Consider the following 22,440-nt stretch of genomic DNA (forward strand, 5'->3'; position numbering starts at 1 on the left):
CAGAGTGGGAAGTTTTCTTCAATTGGCTGGAGTTTTCCTGTCCAATTCTGTGTTCTTATGAAGTGTATCTTGAGTTTGCAACCAGCTAGCTCTTGCTACAAGAAAGCAGTCGTTAGCATGCCCGCCATCTACCAGGGCCTTTCCCCTAAGGGCTGACAAAGCATTTGATGCGTAGCACATGTATAAAGGTGCCAGCAAATAAAGAGATTTGCCTTAGGTCATCTCCCGAGAAATACTGTATTTTACCTGTCTCCCTGTTCACTGGAAATGCCATAAAGTCGCAGAGGGAGGAATTCTGAAATCCTTAAACAAAAGACGCTGAAACTCCCAAAGTGTTTATTGTGTCAATATTCCTAGTAGTCAGAGAGACTGCAGAGAGAGCGTGCTTTCTCTCCCCAATCATTTTATTAGGTCACTAAACTTTCGTGGTTTGCTTAGGAGGGGGCATGAGCCAAGTGGTAGACCTAACTCCCTCCTTTTATCTGAGAATCATGACACCATTGTAACCACAAATATTTATCTTTCATTCTCAGTGGAGACGGGTAGCCTCTTTGGATCATCCTCGGCAGAATACAGTGGATACTATGCAGAGCTAGTATCCAAATTGTTAGAGCTTACAGCCAGACTAAACTCCATTCATTGTTACAAAAACCCGGTGTGGAAAGAAAATTCTAAATGAGAAGAAATTAAGGCATCGCTTTTATTTTTATTAGTGCTATTAATTTAGAGAATTGAAATTCCTCTTGGATGCCTTTCAGTGATCAAAATTTACCAAATTAAGAATCAGAAATCCAGACTTTCTTTAGGAAGGCAGTGAAAGTACAATAGAAAGGATGGATCCTTACTGGGTTTACTATTCTGCATCCCAATTTTTCACTCAAGATTGTTTGAAAACCTGCCCATATTGGTATGTATGGATCTAATTCTTTTAACTGCTGTAGATTTTTCCATTGCATGAGTAGGCCATATTTTTCCTTCTCCAATGCCCCTTTCCCCTTCTGTCATTAAGTCAGTTACATCTGCCTGGAAGTCCACTCAAGAGAAGAGCCAGTAATCAGTATACGCTCTCTTCTTCATTGGGACTTTGGAAAGCTAAACAAGACAATAACATAAAATGACTAGAACCCTTTTGTTATGAAGTAGGACAAGAATTAAAACTAATTCTACTTTCTTACATGTTGTGCTTTCCATTCTAGAAGGACAAGATTCCTCAAGCATTCTTTTTTTTTTTTTTGTAAATAATGCAGTGGTGATCATCCATATGTGAAAGTGATGGGAATGTAAAAATAAATCATTTATGGTTAGCTGGGCCTTAATGCCACAAACTCAGCCCAAAATAATGTTGCTGAGACCCAGAAACAGTCATTTTGCTGCTCATAAATGATAGTTTAAGCTGCTGAGTGGATGAGGTCCAGGATTCTCCTTGATCCCTCGATGGACAGTAATGCTGCTTGGACCATAATTTTCCATCTTTCTTCTTGGAAAGTCTGACTGTGGGCCGCTCAGTAAAATGAACATTGGAAATAGAACTTCTGTCTCACACCATCTATTCAGAAAAGAGCTGTAAAAATAAGCACATACCCCAGAACCTAATAGAGACGTGGCAACAAGCCTAAGGGAAATGCCATCCCTTCAGCCTCTTTTAATTCCCTTGTAGCTTTATTTAATTTCAGGACATGGTGAAGGCATCAGTCGTAGGCAGACATTTGTGTTTTCTGAACTTGTTTATTCAGAAAGTAGTTGAAAAAGATAAGAATGAATAACTGGAAAGAGCCAGAACTAAGAAAACTGGGAAGGGCATACAGAATAGTATTTTCACAACTTTGTTGCTATTTGGAAACTACCTGGAACATTTTAATGAAACTCTTCTATGGGATACACCTAGTATTCTAATATAAGGTAGATCTCTCTTGGTTCCTACACAAAAGTAAACTCATAGGTTGGGCATGAGTTAGGCATGGAACAAAGCAGTCCAGTCTTCGACTGGACTCAGACTGGACTCAACAGTGGATGAGGAAGGATGTCAAGGAAACCACCCTCGTTTCTCTAACTGCTTTCCTATTTCTTATGAAATTGGCATATCCTTCCCTAGAATCCTTTGATTCTGTTTTTGCTCTCTTTTCATGAAATCTTCCTACAGCTTGATTTGATGGCATCAACTCTTTCCATCAGTTTCTGAGCATGCCCTGTTGGTCTGTTTTTTTTCTTAATATCAGGGAAGCAGTTTTTTTTTCCCTAGGGAATTCAACCTCAGCCTGGTTCAACACCTTTGCCATTGGCCTATAGCCTCTCAGGCTGCAGTAAGCAGCGTCCCCAGACTGTCTTCCACTTGTAGAGTGCTTTATCTCCAGTGGACTGCAGGGCATTTGACATTATGCCACCTCATCTGTCCTTCTACTATCCTTGTGAAAGAAGCAAACATCAGGCCCTTTGACAGATGAGGGAAAGGATCCTCGAGAGATGCTCCTTTTCCAGGGATCACACTGCCACATCAGTGATAAATTTAGACATCCAAACAGAGAATCAGCTCCCTTGGGTCTCTCTTGGAGTTATTTCTGACTACTATTTCAAACTTTCCATCATTTTCCATCATTCAAGTTTTGTTATCCAAAAAGACCTTATCCATGATTTCCTTGGCCTCTGATTATTACCAATTTTTTTTAACCTCTCAAGACTACTTACTCTAAACAACATCTCCCAAGTTGATTTTGTGTGTCAGGTCTAATACGATTTGAAAAAAAAGATTACTGAGTGTCTAATCGTAACCATTCATTCATTATTTATAGGCCCACGTGTTGGATATTGTGCCAAGCAAAGGCAAGAGACAGTTCCCTGGCTCTCACAGCATAGGCTGGAGAGCCAATCCTAAACAGATGTGACTACGGGAGGGCAATTACCATGCATAGAATAGTAGAAAAAATTCATTCAACCAACGTTGAATGCCTACACTGAGTCAGGTTCTGTACCAGGCACAGTTTATATATATAGTCATGAACAGAATAGATCACTTATGATTAAGAAGAGAAATAAATAAAAAAGCAAATAACTAGCCCAATGTATATTACATTGTAATATTGTGTATTATAGATTGTGGGATGTTTAGGTTTGGTTGGGCGGGCAGAGCTTTAAGAAACCTGCTTTAAAAGAGTGGAAACGGCTCTCTTCCATGCTGACATTTCAGCCAGGGCAGGATCTAGTCATGGGAAATGTAGGAAGAAAAACACCACAGGCAGAAGGAATATCACAGGTGGCAGACCTGAGGTGGGTGAGAGCTTGGCATACGGAGAAACCAGAATGGGCTAGAGCCACAGGGACTGACATGCTGTGCATGCAGAGCCCTGATGGCCATGAAAAGGGATTGGGATTTCATTCACAATTCAGTGGGAAGCCTTAGAAGAGTTTGTAAAATGAAAGTAAAAAGACTGCATTTGTGTTTTAAAAGATTATTCTGATTGCTCTGTAGAAAATAAATGGAAGTGGGCAAGAGTAGATTTAAGGAGGTTATTGAAGTAACTCAGGTGAAAAACAATAGCGCTTTGGACCAGAGCGATGGATGTTGAGATAGAAAATGTGGTAGATTTGGGAAGTAGAAAAGACAGGGATTTGGTAATGATTTCAACCTTGGCGTTGAAGCAAAGGAAAGCATCAAAAATAATTTCCGGGTTTTGATCACCTTAGTGACTGGTGATGTTATTTACGGAGTTGTGGAAGACTATGAAAGGCTAGATGGGTGATGGGCATTAAGGAGGGCACTTGTGATGAACACTGGGTGTTATATATAAGTGACAAATCACTTCATTCTACTCCTGAAACCAATATTACACTAAATGTTAACTAACTAGAATTTAAATAAAATTTTGAAACAAAAAAGACTATGAAAAGAATAGGTTTGTGTTATGGTGGGTGGGGGGGACTCAGGGATAATTTGAATTCCTGGACAGCTATTTGTGTCATGGTGTCCAGCAGAGCAAGAGAAATGCAAATCTGGCTGTTGAGAATGTAGTTTGGAGCTGACAATAGAAATCTGAGATTCATCAGCAGAAGAACGGTAGCTGTGTGTCTAGCTAATTATATTAAGAGAGAAGTGAGGAGAGCCACAGGACAACCTTGGGAGCTGGATATATTCAGAGTGCAAGAGGGAGAAGAAGAGCAAGAGCCAATGGAGGAGATGGAGAAAGTGATCAGAATGGTTGAGATATTGACCAATATTGAACATGGACAATATTGTCTAGCTTGCCACTGATAAATACTTTGTCTTTCATGATAACACTCACTGTTTCTGAAAATGTGTGATAAACTACAGAGCATTACCTATATGTAACTAATGCATCAGTAATGTATGATATATTGGAAGTAAGGAAACTATGTAAGAATCTGAGCCTTTGCAAATCACTGCAAGACTCCAGATCCTGCCCAAGTTGACTTGTATTTTGTGACATGAAGGAAATGGGAGATGTCCCTTTTCAAATAATGTTCAAATTTATTTAATATGATCAATAATAAAGTGACCCAAGATTTTTAACAATTCCTTCCTTACCCCTCGTCCTCATACTCCTACCCCTGGTCCTCCCCATGACTGCAATATAGTATGTGCTGCCATCCCCAAGCCCTTGTTCTCCAACTGTGTGTGGCTTCTAGCACATAAATGAAATCTTATTTATTCGCAGATGCCATTTTATAGAACTGTAAAAAAAGAAGCACCTGGCTTCTGGCAGGGGCATGCAGCTCCAACATGGCCTTCCACTATTTTTGCAGTAGGAGGTTACGGCTCCAGGCACTGTGCCTCTCCCTTGTAAGTTCAGAGAACTTCACTCTGTGAAGAAAACTCTGAAAATGGGAAAGTTACCTGTAAAGAATTCTGTACCATCTGTGTGGCTAGACTTCTGTGTACCATCTGTGTGGCTTTGTTTCCACGTAGCTACTTTAAAACAGATCTTCATGCTCGAGTGGTTAATTATGATTTTTTTATGTCTCCACATCATTACTTGTGATAATAGTGAGATTGCTACTTTGGCATTTTATTTGGTTTTTTTGTTTGTTTTTTTAATTTTATTTTATTATGTTATGTTAATCACCACACATTACATCATTAGTTTTTGATGTAGCGTTCCATGATTCATTGTTTGCATATAACACCCAGTGCTCCATGCAATACGTGCCCTCTTTAATACCCATCACCAGGCTAACCCATCCTCCCACACCCCTCCCCTCTAGAACCCTCAGTTTGTTTCTCAGAGTCCATAGTCTCTCATGGTTCGTCTCCCCCTCCGATTTCCCCCCATTCATTTTTCCCTTCCTGCTATCATCTTCTTTTCTTTTTTTTTTTTTTAACATATAATGTATTATTTGTTTCAGAGGTACAGGTCTGTGATTCAGCAGTCTTACACAATTCACAGCACTCACCATAGCACATACCCTCCCCAATGTCTATCACCCAGCCACCCCATCCCTCCCACCCCCTTCCACTCCAGCAACCCTCAGTTTGTTTCCTGAGATTAAGAATTCTTCATATCAGTGAGATCATATGATACATGCCTTTCTTTGATTGACTTATTTCGCTTAGCATAATACCCTCTAGTTCCATCCACGTTGTTGCAAATGGCAAGATTTCGGGGTTTGTTTTTTTTTTTTGATGGCTGCATAATATTCTATTGTATGTATATGCCACATCTTCTTTATCCATTCATCTGTTGATGGACATCTTGGCTTTTTTCACATTATTTGGTTTTAAAACCTAGAAAAATGTGCGTGATCTATCTTATCATCATAAATCTGTGGGGAGAGAAATGCAAAACTTTGAATTTTGACATTTAAGCAATCCCTTAGAATTACAACCCTTGGGGGAGCCTTATTTTGCAGAGGCAGCACCTTTGGCCACACCCTGGAGTTGACAACTATAATAAGAAGTATCTACTTCTGAGACAGGGCCACGAAAGGGCTCCTGAGTGGGAGAGACAGAGTACTATCTTGGGTAGCTGATACTGTCTCGGGATATGACAGAGTACCCTGCCTCATGAAATATTCTGCCCCTCCTCTCTATTCCCCCAAACAACTAGAACATAAGCTGCAGCATAATATCCCACTCCTGCATCTAATGGTGAGATTCAGCTACAAAGACTGGCTCACTATCCAGGGTCAACAATTGAGGAAAGTCGACAAACTTAACAAACAGAGCTTACACCTGAGAAAATACACTTGTAGGCAGAGCAGGTCTTCAGAACATGTGTTTTATAATCTCAGGGAATTACAAGAGGGCACCACTCCACATAAAAGAATCCAGTAGAGAACATAGAAATGAAAATTGGGGTTGGTAATTAAAAAAAAAATCAGTGAATGCACGGAATAGTAAAGTAGACATCACTGAAAACAAATTAGTGAATTCAAAGATAGATCAAGTCAAGGGAATCTTCTAGATTCCCAATGAAGAGAGAAATATACCGAAAGCATAGAGAAATGCTGAGATATAAAAACTGTATTTAGAAATTTAGTCTATTTAATCCAACACCTACTTAATACAAGAGAGGAAGAAATACTCAAACCATATGAGATTACTTCCTAGAAATGAAGAGAATGATATTGCATCTTTTATTGAAAGAGCCCCTCAAGTACCAGATGATAAATGCACAAGTGTACATACTATTAACTCTTTATAATCAAATTTGAGAAACAAGGATTTGGAAAAATTCTGGGGGTGAAATAACAAACTTCTCAGTAGCAACACTGGATGCAAGAAAACAATGGAGCATTAAATGGAAAATTCCAAAGAAAAATATTTTTCAAGCTGGAATTCTACATTTAGTCAACCCATCATGAAAATTAAAGGGACAAGTGAATTCTTTCGAGACTCACAGAGGGTAGGAAGTTGATCATTCATAAATCCTCTCTCGAGGTTGTACTCCTCGAATAAGAAAATGAATATAGGAAGAAGTGGAGGAGCAAAATGTGTAATGAACAAATAAATTCATAAAATGATGCTTAAGTATTAGTCACAAGAACATTTTTTTTTGGTAATCTGGACGTAAAGTTGCAGATGATAGCAACACGGGATGTGGCATGGAATGTGGCCCTGAGATTTGGCCGGGGGAGAGGGGAAGCTGAACGTTCTTAGGTTGCTCAGAGTTAGGGTGTAGAGCTATAACTAACTCTAGATACTCTTAGCATCGCAGATATTTGTGTCATGGGTATTGAAACTTAAACGTATTCACTGATCAGAAAGTTAAAATGATCATTTTCGAACAAAGAAGGAAAAATGAAGCAAAGGCAATTGGTGAAGCCAACAAAATTGAGGATAGGGGGAATGGGAAATAGCTGGAAATCCTGGTAAACAAAAGTGAAAAAGTAAGTACGATGGAGATATATACAAATACATCTGTAATCATGATAAACATGAACGGGTCAACTTGATCCAGAGACAGAAAGCCCTAGCCAGGGCAACATGAAGGGAAAAGAAATAACCCTGTTTAAATGTGACTGACAAGACAAACCTGCCATTATTTGCATACTCTGATTATCTTTTAGAACATCAATGCTGTTTGAACAGTGCTTATCCATTTCCCAAAAAAAAGAGTCCTACCCCACACAATGCCAAATGATTCATGACCTAAATATAAAAAGCCAAAAGGCAAAGAGGAAAAAATGTATGTATGGATGTGTGTATATATATATATATACACATATATATATATGAAGGAAATATTTATTGACTAGTCCAAAATTAAATTTATAAATGAAAGATATTGTAAACTAAGTGAAAAGACAAGCAAAACCATGGGGAAAATTATTTGCAATATAGGCAGTAAGGATTTATATCAAAATCTAGGTGATTTGCAAAAATTACAGTTTGGTATTATCAGTTATTGGCTGTGAGGAATATTTGACAGTCTCAACTAAAATTCAAGCCATGCCTCCTTGATGAGCAAGCAAGCCTACTTCCATATGTCTGACTTAGAAAAACCTTGCACATTTGCACAGGGACACTCAGGAGAAGTTCTGGAAGGATAAACCGGTAACAGTAATTGAGTCTTGGGAGAGGATGAGGATGTGTGTTGGGGGAGGCAGGGGGTGGGGTGCAGAGGGCCACTGACGAAGGCCTTCTCTGTAATGTTTCATAGTTTTACAAGAAGAATGCACGTTACCTAAAGTAATTAAAAATTAACTTTTCAAAACCCTTAAGAGTGGAAGTTTTATTTTCAGTTTTGTGGTATTCAGAATCAAAGGCTCTCCCACAGCAGTTTCAAGAAAAAGTAGCTTGTCTTGTCTTACGGGATTCCAGGTTGAGCCCAGTGTTTATGTAATTATGAATCTCTGTCACGGTGCTCACTTGCTACCTAGGAAAAGTTTTTAGATGAAGATGAAGTTTATATACACCCTTGACATTGTCGTGATGGATTTTGGTTGGGAATTATCTGCATTTATCTTTAGGCATATCAATTTTAAATGTTTAAATATCTGTAATTTTGTTGTTGTTATTTAACGCTGACGTGGTTGGACTTAATTTAGCTCACCATTTGGGATGGTGAAATCTTAAAAAGTACATCAAAGGCAGATTATTCTTTTCAGTCCTGTTTCGTGTCTGCAGAAAATGGTAGGTTATGCACTTAAACTTTTAACTTCATTATATAAGTGGCATTAAACCAGCCATAAAATAATTGCCAATGATAACAGCATTGTTTCACTGAGCTTTTATTCATGACTCTGAGTCATTTTTCCTCCTCAGAATGAGAAGTGGTATTTTTTGGTTTGTTTTTTTGGTTTGTTTTTTAAAGCGAGGTTCTAAATACCCAACTTTTGACCATATTTTTCTTCTGCTTTGGCTTTTTTTTCCTGTCAGTCATTATATTTCTTTAGGAAACTTCTTTAAATTTTTTTAAGGGAAGGACCAAAGCTAGCAAAGAAACAGATGTATCCCATATAAAATATGCAATAAATCTTGTCCCACAAATTCTTTGCTCTGAACTTTCTGACAGAAACTGTCAAATATCCACTTTAATTCAGGTATAAAATGTTCACTCCGTGTCATGGCGCCAACAGCCATATGCCAGAGTAAAGTTAGTGACCAGCCATAAAAACAGCAGCATAAGCACCTTTGAAAAGGTGCAAGTCATCGTGGGTGAGAACGAGCCATATAAATCCGTGGGGAATTAATCTCAGCTTTGCTACTATCCTGCTGCGCATTTACAATGCAGGAGTAGTAATACTTTTAAAAGGAGAGAGAATAAGAGAGCCGTGTGTACACCTAATGAGCTTGTGGGAGGGGAGAAGGTGGTTCATGGATCAGAAAGCAATAGCTTTTCCTCCCCCTCCGCGGAGCTCTGGAATCCCCTTGAAGAGGGCAGATCCGAGCCTGAGTTGAACATGTGGGGTGGTTCTTGAGCTTGCATTGCCTGGCTTCGCAGATCATGTGAAACCAATCTCCCCGAAGCGCAATCACAAGAAATGACTTCAGCTTCATAAATCACTGTTATCATCCCACAGGAGGAGGTAATGCTATGGTTTTTCTCCAGTAAAACATTTCAAGCCTCTGGTTTCAGGAGCTTTTCTTTCTTTCCTCCTTTCTTTCCCTTTCTTTCTTTCTTTTTCTTTTTCTTTCTTTTCTTTCTTTCTTCTCTTTCTTTCTCTTTCTTTTTTTTTCTTTCTCCTTTCTGAAATCAGCTTTATGCCACTTGTGCAATTAGCTTCCTGCCTAAAGGACACAGTGGCACTTCTCCAATTTACCTAATACTTGAACGTTTCCTCCTCTCTCAGATTTTAAGGGAGATCTATTTCCTACTGAGGGGTGTGTGTGTGTGTGTGTGTGTGTGTGTGTGTGTGTGTGTTCTATATTCAGAGACCTCACACTTGCTTCCAAGCCTATACTGACCCTCAATATTTTTTTCCATTGAGGATATTTTCTTTATCTTGTATTTTCCAAATACAGAACAGATATGTTGGGTTTAAGCATAGTGGAAAGAAATTTTAGCTTATTTTGCATCATAGGACATGATTTTAATACTTGTGGCCATCTAAAACATTTCTAAGCTACAGAAAGCAGAAGACTGAAGGGGTAAAGCAACAGATTATTTCCAAGTTGAATCAAAAAGTAAAACTCTGCTTTAATTATATTTGATAATACTTTAATAGTCCTTCATAACCAAACATTTTTCCCCTACAAGATCTTATTGAAGAAACATTGTCAGAAAATTATTTTGAAATGTTTTCTTGGGTTTCTAGAAAATTATTTTATTTGAATAGATTTCATACCCACTTTGAAAGAAAGGCTTGTTTTTCAACAATTATTTTCGGTCATTACCAATTAAGTGATAAATGATAAATTGTCTTTAAAGGATTCATTTAAAAGTTGACCTCTGCTTCAACGCATTAAATGAAAAAGCAAGAAAGTAGGTTATATATTCAGTATGACCTCGACTATATAAAACAGCACAAATGGCTTTGTGATTATAAACATACACCTACATTTATGGAAATGAGTCAAAATATTAGCAGAGGCCATTACATAAGAAAGCCTTCTGCACTATGTTTATGTTTTTTTCTTTTTTTTCCCCCTCAGTTATCCATATGTCCTACAGTGAGGAGTTATTTTTAAATCTGGGGGAAATTATAAAGATTCTATAAAAGGAGAGGAGGAGAAGGATGACAATTATTGTTGAAAGGTGACTCCAGAGATGCCGCCTCAAATTCTATTAAACTCACCGTCAGCACATTTAGTCCAGCAGACCTAGAAGCACGGTGTGGTCAGTTTTAAAACCAAACCTCATTTCTTGGTCCCCTTTTACTGACTCCAATAACAATCGCTTGTGCTAATAGTCTTTCTGCATAACTTGTACTGGCAGGGCAAATTAAATGTGCTTTCATGTGGGAAATATCTTCTACAGTGTCTTCTTTGGGAATCCCAGTTCTCCCAGTACTTTTCTTTCTTGGACACATCTCTGGAGAAACAGACCATCACTACCTTCCTTGCGCCTAGATCCTTGGTAGCATCACAACTATTGAAGTTAGGGTAATTCTCTGGTAACCATTTCTAGCGGACCAATTTAAATCCCCAACTATGACAAATTCTTGACCCTGAGAAAGAAAATGAGATAAAGTATTTTGATGTTCAAAGCAATAACAGCTATCAGGACAGTTAGAATTTTTTCAGTTTTTCAGTCCCCCTTAAATCTGGTTTCCCAAGTACAGTTAGCCTTTGCCAGGGTTCTAAGAGAAGACTGACTTAAGGATAGCAGTGGGCATTCTGTGATTACTTATGGACCTTCTAGTGGCCCATTTCTTTTCATGATTAAATATCTGAATACTTATTTTTCCAAAGGGAGAGTTTCAATTATTTAACAAATGTCTTATGCTACAAAGATGTAAGAGGTTTAGTATAAATAAATCTAGATGAAGAGGAAATCTCCTTTGTAAAGGTATGGGTGCCATGTACTATTTTATCTGCTATATCAGTATGGCTTTTTTTTTTTTCCTCTCTTCATTTTTGGTTACTTAAAATCAGCCTTAATCTGTTAAGCTCTCTGACCATGCATAACGGCTTTTATCTGCATTTTCATCTTTATAATGTGATTAAAGCCACTCTTCATATTGCATATATTTCTGGACAATTCATAAAAATATGTGGGATGGTTACTTTATAGAAATTGTGAAATTTACATTTGTGAGTATGTGTGTATAAGATATAAATAAAGGGCTTTAGGACTTTAATGTAGGTGGCTAGGCCTTTAAATTTAACTTATTCATTCAAATGCTTCCTTCTCCATGTATGACTTCTCTAATATTCTAGTCTATGATGATATGACAGTTTTATAGTTTTTAAGCAGGAACACGTAAAGAATAACAATGCAGTTTAGTGACACCTATACTGAATAAGGGCACAAGTTCCTTTTGCCCCCAAACTAGTAATATGACCTTACACAAGTCACTCACTTTCAATGTGCTCAACTGCTGCTTCCAAATGCCATCAGTTATTTCTTCCTCTGATTATATTAAATGATGCTAACTCTTCAAAAAAAAAATTAAAAGTGTGTGAAAAACAAAAAGCCTATCAACCAGGGAGGCAGAAACAGCAACTGTGATATTTGGGTATATTACTTTCTGGTATTTTTAATAGATACATAATTTATTTCTGTGATATACATTTTAACATAATTTCAGTCTCACCATATTTCCTGCTTTGTATTCTGAGTTTTATCACTTATAACCGGCCCAGCATTTCCCTCTGATATCCTTTGAAAACCCTATTTGTGGGATATTTGGATCTAGTGTGTTTGCTTCAGGTCTCAGGGAGGTCATTGTAGGGATAGACACGTTACTAAAAGAAGAACAGGATGCTCAACTACTCAAGACTAGTCTCATGGGAGCCCAAGAAAACTTAAACAAGCAAACATCACTGGACAACTGAGAATTGTGGTGGTGGTGGTTGTAATGATTGCAATAATTGGCATTTACTGAGTTAATGCTCCAAGTGCAATGGCTGAGCACCTTAACAAATATCTCATTTAATTATTACAACTGTCTAATATAGGTCCTATTACTACCTCCATTTATAGATTAGAAAACTTAGTGTTAGCCAAGTGAAACAACTTGCCCAAGGCCAACAGCTGGAAAGTAATGGAGCGATTTGAAGCTTTGCTTCCATTATTATCCACAATGTAGAACTCTGATATGAGTTGGGAAGGTTAAATGATCTATGTAAAACCCTTAGCATATTACCTGACACACACTGAGTACTCAGTGAATCTTCATCCTCATCCTCATCTTCATCACCGCCACCACGACCATCAGTCTGATTACTCCAGCCAATTGTACTAAACTGCTTCATCAGCAACTGATCAGCCAGTGGGCGGACTGCCCTCGGATCCCATTAGCTATGACTTGTAGGGTGAAGGGGTCACAGGTCAGTACACTGTCCTAGTATCATAAAATCCAATATTTATTTATTCAGTCCCCTACTATTTAACTTCACTCACTTATAAACTGTAGCATGAGAGGTTTACACTGGATAATTTCTTAGGTTTCTTCTAGCTAGTTCTCAGCTGTAAGGTTTCATTTTATCCAAGGTACAGATGGACAAGTTGAGATATGAAGAATCAAGTGATGGCTCTTAATAACAGACAGTCATCAGAGGCAGTTATGGGAAACCCAAAGAAGCCACTTGGTGCCAATTTTTTTCCATTTGTTAATGAAGTGCTTAAAGAAAGATCTGTTGAAAATCAAGTACTAAAATGCTATGAAATAAAAAAAGAGGCCCTTGCTTTTGAAGAGCACTACTTTAAATCAGAGAGAAAAATGAGCATGGAGCCTGATACCACATTGCTCATGAACTTGCTTACAAATTCAAATTAGCAGCTGCTTTTGTAGTCAATTCTCACCAATCCATGAAGCAACAAATTACTTATTTATAAACACTAAGTTTGTAGTCTTGAATGCTAAACATTTTGAATATAAATTTTTTTTAAAAAGCACAGTCCATACCTTCCAGAAATTATACACCTTTAGGCTAGTGCTAATATCAAGATAGGACAGAGTTCGGTAAAGGAGAACTTCTTCCATTGTTAATATACCTGCAACTTATCACCAAATGGTTATTTAGAGCCTTGCGACTCTGAACCCCATTGTCTTTGAAATGTCATCCAAGGTTCTTGATGAAACAAAATGGGGACAGCCCTCTTGAAAATCTAGCTTCTTTGTAATTCCTAAGACTTTCTAAATGATGATTCATTTGGTGTCTTCTCCCTGAATGATGAGACTACAGAATTCATTATCCCTACATGACCCTTGAAAAAATTCTAAAGCATTGTGGAAGGGATGAGCTTTCCCACTGGGAATGAGATGCCAGGGAGACAGGGTAGACACTACAGGAAACAGGAGTTATGTAAATTCTCTAAATGAAAATTATATTTTATGTTTGTTTAGAAGTATTTGTGAAGAAATAACTCCAAGTAAAAGCATTTTTTTCAAAAGAGATGTCACTTCTATTAATGCTGATAAGTTAAAGGTATATATGGGCCTACAAGATGAGATAACATGGAGAATTTCAGGCCCTATTTGAGAATACAACCACCTGACTCCCATTAATGTTAATGAGCCTCTCACTGGATCATTCTAAAATTTTACCCCCATGGTCTGGTTTAAAGCATCAAGAGTCAGGAAATTTAGAATGAAAGCTGAAATTCCATCTTGACCCTTTCTCTCTGATGTATATACTCCTATGAAAAATGTGCAGGATAGTGCAGCTTCAAGATACCACCTAAGTATTTGAGAATTCTAGAGAAAAATATAGCCTGTTGGGGAGCAGCAGGGGACATTGGAAATACTGGATTATGAGTCAAGAGACCTGGATGCAGGAAAGTCATTTCATCAACTTGGGTGTTCACATTCTCATTTCTATAACATTAAATTGTTGGACTAGGTTATAGTTAGGTTATAGATTATATTGTCTGATGAACTTTCTCAAGTAATTGTATCTGTATCATCTTGATGCCCAAAAAAATTACTGTGTACAGATAGTTGTACAGAATTGAAGGACTTCACTGGGCTATACAGAAACAGAGGAAAAAAGACCATAGACTATTAACAGCTAAATAAATGGTTGCCTTTAAGAAGATTGAGCAGAATTCCTCATACAGTCTAAAGATTGAATGTTATGTCCATATTGTGAGTGGTTAAAAACTCACCTGCAGGGGCAAAAGTCTCATCTAAGGTGAAGCTATATTGGAGGAAAAAAAGTTGTAAAGTTTTACAGTGGGTTGACTTATGAACGGTGGATAAATTTATTTCATTTAGATCCCAATTACACTCTTAGTCTGATTACCTTCTAGAATTGTAAATGGATAAAATATTTACTTTTGTAATACTTACTACAGAGAACAAACCAGAGGCATAATCTGATGAGCACTTAGAATTATATTGTGATCTCTTAAACTATACTCCTCACCTACACAAATAATTACTAGTCATCCCAGAATATAAAAGAATCATATAGTTCTTTTCATTATAGAACCAGGGAGATTTTTCTAATCCAAATTATTAAGCCAATAAGATATTTTGTGAGGTATTGAATATTATGCCTGGGGTTCAAAATATAAAAATATAAATGACATAAGATCATAAGTCATTTGTAAGCTTGATTGCATCAAGACTCGAGGCTTTTCAACCATTTATGAGAGAATCAAGCCCTGTTACCCTAAGGCCATCATTGAGTGTAATGAATGGACATCTCCCTACTATCTAGAATGGTGCTACTTCTGTTCATGAGATGAGGAAGACTGAGAGAATAGTTGGTCAAATCACCTTCCACATTCTACAGTTCAGATGAAGAAACATGGCTGAGAAAAGCCCCAGGTGCCCAAGTTAGATGATACCAGTATTTAGTTTTTCTTTGATGTCCATAAAAATATTCAGTTCAGTTCAGTTATAAAGGCAACTGAAAATGGCAGATAAAAATGGTGAAAAAGATGAGATCTACAAAGTCTGATTGAACACAGGAGGATCCCGACTCAAACATTAGCCCAAGGGTTGGACTAAATGACTTTTAAGACTCCTTGTATCTGGGTTCCTTTGATTTTATGACTCTAAAGACCTCTTCAAAGTCTTCTGATACAATGGCTTTTGCTTAGTGCTTTCATCAAAAGCCTGAGTTTTCTACTCCACTTTAGCCCTAGACAGGTGACCTGGAAATCAAATGATACCCAGATACTGGAATCCTTGATAGCGTGCCTTCACCCAGCCTCCCACCAATTTAGACAGAAATTCTCACAGATGACCCTTTATGCTCCTCAACTTCACCATCCAACTCGTTATTTGTAAATGTAAAGTCTGTGACAGACCAGAAATGATCCTCCTCCTAATTTAACCACAACCAGGAAAGCTTAATAAAACAAGAAGTTTAGATAGGAGGATAGCATCCTTCATGAGCAAGCATACTGAGAGGAAAAATGTCACTATAAGACCCCTCCCCCCATAACTCAGTGGTTCCATATCCAAATAATTTCCCCCTCCTCTCAAATGTTAAAAAGTCTTCCCTCTTTCCGGTGTCCGTGTACTGTTACCTCTGTTGGTGAAAGCATTCTTTTCTCCTGGAAAGTGCATGACAGGGTGATTTTCTAAGAAAATCTGACTGCCCTGTTCACATCAGATGGATAGCACATGAAGTGGAGTGCGGTCCCTTTGTTTCCTTGTTAGCATCACCTGGTTCCTCTATTTGTAGAGCTGCAATAAAAACAGCTTCTTTACTGTGCGTCCTGTTGGTTTATACCAACCATGTCAGGTCCATAAACCATGGTATATTAAAGTGTAATAGACTGTGTAAAGAATACTGGGAAGATATTCCAACCTTTATCCCTTGCCCTCATTCCACACTTTACTACCTCCCAGATGGGTATCCATAAATATGACTTAATTATGTTTGGCATAAAACCCCCACTTTCTTTGAAGAGTGACGTCCTTCTTCAGCCACTTTCTGTGCATGAATACTACCCTCTTGAGGATAAAACCTTGAATATTTTGGTACATTTAGATGGTAAGTGTTGTTCATGGCCAGAATACTTTCTGGAAGTGGCATTTATAAAAACTTTACATTTTTCGTAATTACTCTATTTTAAAATTGTAAGTCTGATACAGACACAACTCAAGGGTCAGTGTTCTTTGTATCTACGATCGATCATCCTAAATAAGATCTGAATGAAAATCAGTACTTTCTCACTGTTTGATTCTATTGGACTCTCTTCTACTTTGTTGAAAAAAGAAAACAAAGATTAGAAATTGTGTGGCAGGAAATGGGCTCTGATCCCCCAGTGGGGAGGTAATGAGCAGGGGCTGTGATCTGCTGGCGTGAGTCCCTTGCTGTCACTTTATTCACCTGTCAAATAAGTGGAGTACCTGCGAGGCATTAAAGTTGAGAGACACAGATTTTGAAATTCCATTATGAAATAGATTTTGGTTGCTGCCCTCAAGAAGCACCGAGTCTAATCAGAAAAGCAGACTGCCAGCAAATGATGTCAGTACTGTGCCCCGCATATGTGAACATGGTTTTGTGGGAGCTGCGCAGAAAGAGCCACTCACCACTCAGTGAAGGAAAGGCCCCCGTGGAGGTCTTCATGAAAGACGTAACTTTTTAAAGCTTGGGTTTGAAGGAAGAAAAGACGTTTACAGTAGGGGTGTTTGGGAAGGAGAAGGCAGGGGGGAGGAGGAATTCAGAGCAGAAGAAACAGTGTCCCTAAAAATAAAGGTACAAAAAAAAACAGGTTGAGTGGCGGGAACAGCAAGGAGTCCCACTTGCCAGGAGCATAGCGCATGTTGTGAGAAGTAGCAGGAGCCAGGTTGTGAAGGGCTTACTGTGCAGCGTGAGCGTACTTCATCCTGGACAGAGGGGAAGCTGATGAGCACATAAGCACAGCAGTGGCGTAGTTCAGTTTGCCTTTTAAGTTGGCAATTCAGATGCAATGCAGAGAACCGGGTTTCCTGTGCCATGCAAGGAACCCGTTATAGATCAAAGAGCCTAGAGGTTAAAGAAGGTGTCTTTGCTCTCAGAAAACTACCTTTTTAAAGTAGACCCCAACATCATTATCTTTCACTTAGTATAGTATATGAGAGGTGATTCAGTTAATCAGGTCAAAGTTTGAGAACTCAACGATGACAAAAGGGAAAAAAATCATAAGCACCTCACACCTACCCACCTGACTCCCAGGTAAATTTGCAAAATTATATATCAGCTTCTGTCTTTCTTTCCTGAGGATTAAATAAAACAAAAATGGGCTGAAACAGCAAATAAAATGACCTTAGGTCCAACATAGGAAACTCCTGGAGACAAGCCTTAGGCACCATGGTAAGGACATTGGCTTTGTGAGTAAAATGGGAGAATAGTGAGGATCTGACACGGAAATGATCACAAGAAAATTATCCTCTACTGAGGATGGTTGTAGACATTCTTAAGAAAGAAAGGAACATTTGCTTGAAATTTTGTATTACTCATTCCAAAGTCAGACAGCTGGAATAATGACTACTAGCATTTCCTTCTAGCCAATCAAATAATAAATTGCTACCATTTTTGAGTGTCTAGAGTACATTAGTCGCTATGTTAACCTCTCGTGTTCAGTACCTCCAAGGGCCCAACCACCTTACAGCGTAGATCTTATCATTCCAGTTTTATGAGTAAGGCTCAGAGGAGTTGAGTGACTTCCACAAGGTCTTTCAGTTAATAAGTGACAGGGCACAAATTCAACCCAGACCTACCTGACACAAAGCCCAACTTCTTTCTACTATGCTACATCTGCATTTAACTTGGTCAAAACAGCCATCCCACTGGAAGCTTGAACCCCCAGAAGTCTCAACAGGACATGGAGCCATCAGAGGTCTGACCTGCAGAGATTCTGATTCAAGCAAGCATCAGCCCCTTTTCATGTAGCCTTCATGTATTGGTGCGCCTAGGCATCATCATCTTCATTTTGCAGAGACAGGAACTGAAACGTGAGACTTGTCCATGACACTTAAGTGGCAGAGCTAGGCTTAAAAGTTGGAATTTAACTATGCCGAGTTCTGCCTCATTCAGTTGGCCACAGTACTGAGGAGTTTCACAGTGTTTATTATATGGCATGACTTTATGATAACTAATGAGACAATGGCTATCAGTGAAAACAGAATTCCAGGAAACAAAATTCCAAGGTATTAAAGCTTTACACAAAAGCACATGGTCTTTATTCAGTAAAGCCTGCATTAAATAAAATCCTCATATCTCTTAAACAAACAAACAAACAAAAAGTCTTCCAAAGAAGTCATGTTGCTTTCTCTCTGTGACACAGAATTATGAAAAATATTGTTCTTTAAAGGAGAGAGTTGGAGTTTAAGAAAAGCAACACAGTTCTACCAATGATAGAAAAATTATAGTATGCGTAGGTAGGTCGCCAAGCAAACTTGCCACTCACTGTTCTCCAAGGACTTCCAGAAATTCACATCATTACAGTGTGTCCACAGCCTGGATAAAGAAGTTCGGAAGACAGAATTGATGTGAAGTGAAGCTTCTCATTTTTAGTACTTTAGTATTTGTTTTCCTTATTGCTTTTATTATCTTAAAATGTGAGACCGTCATCATCTTAAGCAACTACTTTATTCCTCTGATTTGTAAAATCATCATATTTAGTTCATTGGAGACAATGAGACAGCCTCTTGTGGCAGAAAGAGAAGAGAGGAGAGCAAGGTTGGGGATGCCTGTTATTTCTCTACCTCCCTGGGCCATGTCAGTACCTGACAACTCCTCCAAACTTAGCTCTTCTAAGAAGCCTACCCAACCCCCACCACACATGTAGTAGGAAATGTAAGCTAAAAAGGAAGCACCTAAAAGCTAATGTCTGTGGGGCTTTGTAGAATAGAAGACTAAGTCAATCCCACACATATTTTCAAGGCCACTGCTAGTCAAAGCTGTAGGGTAAAGACAATTTGCACCTAAGACTTACCATCTTCCATTTAGACATCGTCTCCCTTTGGGGTGCCTAGTACTTGTGTGGCATGCTGTGGCTGCCCCGGGCACCTTAATTCAGTAATCCATATAAAGTGTCCTACAGGCAACAAGCCATGCTCTGGAAATATTTGTTGTTACCCCTTATCAGAAATCACTTACACTGGATCTTTTTTGCTCAGGTTTAATTGCCTGTCTTCCCCAACTAGAATGAAAGTTCTATAAGGATCTTTGCTTTCTTCACTGGAGGATCCCAAACACCTAGAATAGGGTCTGGCACATGGAACAAAAGAACAAACCTATCTATGTCATTATGTCAGTTGCTACTAATGGCTTAAGTCAGAGCTTGCAGAACCAGATATGGCCAACAGGAATGTCCCCTTTGTCCTACAGAGTCTTTGAAAAAAAAAAAAAATTTTTTTTTAAGTCGGGACCATTCATTCAAAAATCTTAGCTTCTCTGAAAAAGGTGGAAGATCTGGTAACAATGGCAAGTGCCTTCCCTCCCTCACATGGGGCGTGGCCTTCCCATTTTCCTACCGCGGCCTGTTGGCTTCCCTACACCGAGACCGTCAGTTCCAGTATTGAGAAGCAAGAGATAGAATTTTAGAATATTAGGATTCTTTTACTTGGCCTACAGTTGCCTTATTTGCTGCTGATACTAGAATTTGAGTTTGTGACTCCAGTCTTTAAACATTTTCCTTCCAGGTAATGTGTTTTTGTTTTGCTTAGAGCACTTTGAAGACTGAAAACGTATAATGACATGGTCAGAAATGTCACACGTTTTGATGGGAGAAATATTTTAGGCTGGTAGAGCTTCCACATCACACCATGGAAGTGGCTGCCTTTTCTCTCTGTACGTAGGCCCTTTGCTTAGGAAAAAGTAAGATCTCTAGGTTCTTCTCATTTTCCTGAAGGCTCTTTCCTCCCAAGCCCTCAGAAGTTCTACAGTATGCATTGGGCCTCTTAGTAACACCTCTTTTTAAATTTTGGATGCTTTTTTTTTTTTTCCAAGTACCCATATTTAGAGAGCCATTCCAAAATCTTACTGAATGCTTAATTCCTTGTGGAAAGGGTATTTCTCATCAGTGAATTTATATGCAATGACCGCTTTATAGTTCTACTTACCGCCTGGAAGGAGCCGGTTAGAAACCACCTGGTGAGGGAGAACAGCAAAGGTGCTCCAGGAAGATCAGTCAGGCCTCAAAGGAATTTTTCCTTGTGTTTGGCCATGTACACAATTAAGAATCACTGGCTAAGAACAAACTACTTGTTTGTTTCACATTGTGGAGGACTTGGTAGTAGTCACTTCTCTGTGTCTGACTGGCTAAGAACGAGACGAATTCACAGACTCCTACGAGGAGGATGGGGGAAATCATACTGCAAAAGATGACCATAACTATGACTTTACCTAAAATGGTGTCAGTATCAAAGCAGAATTATTTTTTTAAAGATTTTATTTATTTATTTGACAGAGAGACACACAGCGAGAGAGGGAACACAGGCAGGGGGAGTGGGAGAGGGAGAAGCAGGCTTCCCTCGGAGCAGGGAGCCCGATGCGGGGCTCGATCCCAGGACCCTGGGACCATGACCTGAGCCGAAGGCAGACGCTTAACGACTGAGCCACCCAGGCGTCCAAAGCAGAATTATTTTAACAAAAAAAAAATCATTTTTGTTAATTGACACTTATTGGACTTCGAGGTAATAGTATATAACTTTAGCCTGACATTCTTATTTAGTCTATGTTTGTATTCTAAATATCAAGTTTTGGGATGCCTGAGTGGCTCAGTCAGTTAAGCATCTGCCTTGGGCTCAGGTCATGATCCCAGGGTCCTGGGATCAAGTCCCACATGGGGCTCCTTGCTCAGTGGGGAGCCTGCTTCTCCCTCTGCCTGCCACTACGCCTGCTTGTGTTCTTTCTCTCTCTCTCTCTCTCTCTGATTAGGTAAGTAAGTAAGTAAGTAAATAAATAAATAAATAAATAAAATACCAAGTTTTCTTTTTAGGAAACCTAGTATCTTTCTTTTGAAGCAACATTTGTCCAGCATATGCATTTTTCAACTAAAATAACTTGTTTAATATATAGGCACCCTTCCTGTGTTTAAGGCTCAGCAGAAAACAAGCCAGCTGAAGTTGCTTCTCTCCTTGAGCTTACCTTCAATTGTCATATAATAAATGCATGAGAAAACGAATAGTCTGCCAGGTAGATAGAGGCTGGGCAGGAAAAAAGGTAACGTGTGGAGGTTGAGAGAGTTGAGGGAGGGGATGGGGATATGTAGCAAGGGGTGATCTTTTATTAAGTGAAGTCAGAGAGGGTAATATCTGAGCTGAAACCTGAAAACAGTAAGGGAGCCAGTCATGCACAGACTGTGGGCAGGGTGCAGCAAGTGCAGAGACCCCTTAATGCGCATGCTCAGTGTGCTCAAGCATCAGCAAGCTGACAGAGAGACTGGAAAGAAATGAGCATGGGAGCAAGGGAGTGATGTCACAGAGGAGCCAGTGAGCGGAACTGCAGGGCCTCATGGGACATTGTGAAGATGTTAAAGGTTATATCAAAGGTGATGACAAGCCTTTGGAAGGTTTTGAGTAGAGGAGTAACTTGATAAAATTGACGTTTTAAAATCAGTGATGAAATTGATGATGAGGTACTAATGATACCTTTCATGTCGTTTATTGATCATATATTGTGTGTCAAGCACTTGATATATGTTATCTAATTTAATCTTGTATGATGTAGTATGACGGTAGTCACTGTGGCTATTTGTATAGGACAGATGAGTCCATAACTATGCAGTTGGTCATGAGTAAATTGACCACAGTCACACAGGTAGTACATGGCAGAGCTAAGCTTAGTAAAATAGTGGTATTTTAAAATCCTTTAATATCAGATGCCTGGGTGGCTCAGTAGGTCAAGCATCTGCCTGCGGGTCAGGTCATGATCCCAGGGTCCTGGGATCAAGTCCCACATCGGGCTCCCTGGTCAGCAGGGAGTCTGCTTCT

The 22,440-nt window shown here is 38.9% G+C and overlaps 1 protein-coding gene across 2 annotated transcripts in view; it reads left to right on the top strand.

Annotated features, from left to right (window-relative positions):
• Positions 1 to 22,440, top strand: part of FMN1 (formin 1) — a 385,670-nt gene that overhangs the window by 326,473 nt on the left and 36,757 nt on the right. The gene's annotated exons all lie outside the window — the stretch shown is intronic.

The sequence above is a fragment of the Neomonachus schauinslandi genome, chromosome 9 (assembly GCF_002201575.2).
Source record: "Neomonachus schauinslandi chromosome 9, ASM220157v2, whole genome shotgun sequence".
In the NCBI taxonomy this organism is placed as follows: Eukaryota; Metazoa; Chordata; class Mammalia; order Carnivora; family Phocidae; genus Neomonachus; species Neomonachus schauinslandi.